This window comes from Thunnus albacares, chromosome 14 (assembly GCF_914725855.1).
Source record: "Thunnus albacares chromosome 14, fThuAlb1.1, whole genome shotgun sequence".
Taxonomy (NCBI): Eukaryota; Metazoa; Chordata; class Actinopteri; order Scombriformes; family Scombridae; genus Thunnus; species Thunnus albacares.
This window is the reverse complement of record NC_058119.1, coordinates 31,987,501-31,990,349: the sequence shown is the minus strand read 5'-3', so window position 1 is coordinate 31,990,349 and position 2,849 is coordinate 31,987,501. Positions and strand designations below refer to the sequence as shown.

At 38.0% G+C, this 2,849-nt stretch overlaps 1 long non-coding RNA gene across 3 annotated transcripts in view; it reads right to left on the bottom strand.

Moving 5' to 3' along the window:
* Window positions 1-475: 475 nt before the first annotated feature.
* Window positions 476-2,849, bottom strand: part of LOC122997192 — a 2,818-nt gene continuing 444 nt past the window's right edge. Inside the window, exons 1-5 of one of the 3 annotated variants that reach the window (XR_006407174.1) lie at window positions 1,480-1,663; window positions 1,174-1,313; window positions 919-1,075; window positions 572-626; window positions 476-499 (exon numbers count right to left, since the gene is read on the bottom strand). This is a non-coding gene — a long non-coding RNA (uncharacterized LOC122997192). Of the gene's footprint in view, window positions 627-918; window positions 1,076-1,173; window positions 1,314-1,479; window positions 1,664-2,849 lie in introns of those variants that run through there. The other 2 variants (XR_006407175.1, XR_006407173.1) reach the window with 2 other exon arrangements.

The following is a 2,849-nucleotide window of genomic DNA, read 5'->3' as shown; positions in this document are numbered from 1 at the left end:
TTCCAGTCAAAACTGTTTTGCTACTGAAAAAAAATCTGATGTCATTATCAACATTCAATGGAAATGAAGTCACCTGTTTAACATCTTTGGTGCAGTCAGATGCCCAGGCTGCATGGTGAGGATGTGCTTCAGTTGAAACCTTGTGTAGAGAAAGGGATAAAATATCAATAAATAACCAGTAAGACACAATAAGACTGTACCTGTTAATACGTAGTGAGTTAACAACACAATTATCTATACAGGAGAATGATAGGAGTAAACTATTACTGGGGAAACTCAAGTTCATGTAAAAATACTTGGTGACTGACCAAAGCTCTATTCATTATTACTCTACACGGTGCACCTGTTTTGTTTATTTTTTGAAAATACTGTGAAATTACGGTAGACTCAAACAGCAACTTGTTAGCTCTTTGTGAAAATGAAGTTCTGTCTGTACCTTTAATCTCCATGGCCAGTCCGAATCTCCATAGTTGTATATCTCTTCCCCTGGCCTGATGTCCTTGATTGCAAATAAACAGAGATGAGGCTTTCTATCCACAGTGATGATCCTCATTCTGCTGTTTGGGCTCACATGATCATCGTTGACGAGTCTCCCTAGAGAGTCGTCCTCTCTGGCTGCATCAATACTGACATTACAAAAAATTCTGATTACAAAATGTAAAAGTATAATGACAGAAGCACACTATACTGAATGAATGAATAAATCACCACCAACTCTACTACTATTACTACTACTACTACTACTACTACTACTATTACTACTACTACTACTGCCACTACTACTATTACTACTACTACTATTACTACTATTATTATTACTACTACTAACATCAAGTTAGTACAAAATGGCAGTTTGTTTTTCTGGGTGAAATTAAACTTACAAAAAATACTGTAAATTAAGTATGACAACACATGTACCATAGTTTTTTCCCATTGTAGAGAAATTCAAACATGAAAACCTTCAGGGCGTCGTGGTACAGTCTTAGCCTGTTTTCATGTTCCTGTTTGATTTCCAATCGATATTCAATAAGAAAGTCTCCCTTCTGAAAGTGGCGGCAACTGAACACTCCTCGACCTAACGAAGAACAGAAGATGTGTCAGAAATATGCAGAGATTAAAGCAATAATTAAAAGTATACCTGTGCTAAAGAACTTTTAACAAATGGCAACTCACCTTTAAATGAATTAATATATTTTATATTGAATCCATCCTCGTCCTTGCCCAAGGATGAAAAATATGCTGCCTCTTCTTTAGGTTTAATCTTCACTCTCTGTGGCCTTATTGCTGACATCTCATGCTAAAGATGATGATGACTTTTCATAAAGATATAGAAAGAAATCTGATCAGTTTACCTATCATAGTTTGTTAACAACTTACTGCAGACCTATTTTACAGTTGACTTTCAGTCTTTTAAGTGTCTGTGTAGGAAATGTGCCAAACAAATAGATATGCTATACAAATACATTTGCCTTGCCTTACTAGTAAGCCATATGTCAGACTCGGGGAAGCAGGAGTGGACCCAAACGCAGAGGCCGGAATGCAGATATGATGAAAAAACCTCCTTTAATTGTGGATGATCATGAACAGTCAAACAGAGCAGAACAGAACTAGCAGATGCAACAACACAAAACGATCCAACAAGGACTGAACAGAAAACCAGAACTTAAAAAGAAACTGAACTAACAAGGAGATGAGGTGCAGGTGGGGAGATGGGTGGAGAACTCAAGAGAGGAGAGTGAACATACAGGGAGCTGATTGGCTGAGGACACACAGGGAGCGGGGCAGGGCTGACGAGGCTAACACAGGGCAGGTGTGGAGGAGCACATGAACACACACGGGAAACAGAACAAAAACCCAGAAAACAAACTCAATGCCATCTACACTAACCCATCCAAAACCAACCACAAACACAAACCCAAGCACACAACCCAACAAACCAATGACGCAGTCCTCCAAAACCCACCACCCAACCCATACAAGAAAACCCCCATGAACCGAAGGACCAAACAGAAGTGCAAAACCAGGAGACCCCAAAGAACACAACACAAGACCAAAAAACACCCAAAGTCCAGGCAAGATGTGACACCATACTGGTGAACAAGCACATAGTTTTGAACCTAGACTAAATTAAGTCAAGGGTCAAAGTGTAAATGCCCTGAAAAGGCAGTATATGTGTCAAAGATGTGTGGACACAAACTTTCCTCTGGTCATGTATTATAATGACTGAGTACTACAAAACTACATAACATTACAATCAATACTGTACATACATAGTATACTAGTTCTGTACATACTAGTACAGGTGTCACAAGACAGCTCTCCTAAATGTTTGCAGTATTGTGTAACAAACACAAATAAACTTTACTGAAATGCTTATATTAAACAGGATAATATATATATACATATATATTTGTGTGTGTGTGTATTCATGGATTATTGTTATGGATTATTATTACCATGGATTCATAATTCACAAACTAAAGTGTGATAACTTCGCTCATGTCTAGTACTGATAGCACTACCTCATAATGTACAACCTACAACACTACCAGTACACTGAATTAATAACAAAGACATTTCAGCAAACATACAACATACATAAATTTACAGGATAGTCTGCAAACTACATCGCCAGTCGAGTGATTTTCCCCACATCACTTACTTAGTCCAAAGACGACACTGCAATTAGCATAACATGACGTTAGCATTGTTAGCTTATTCGCCGTCAGTTAGCATAACATTAGGTTAGCATGGTTAGCTTATTGGTCGTCCTGTAATTAACGTCATTACTCCACAATGCACTGACATACCGTAATACCAATACTTCCAGAGAACATATACGCATTCAT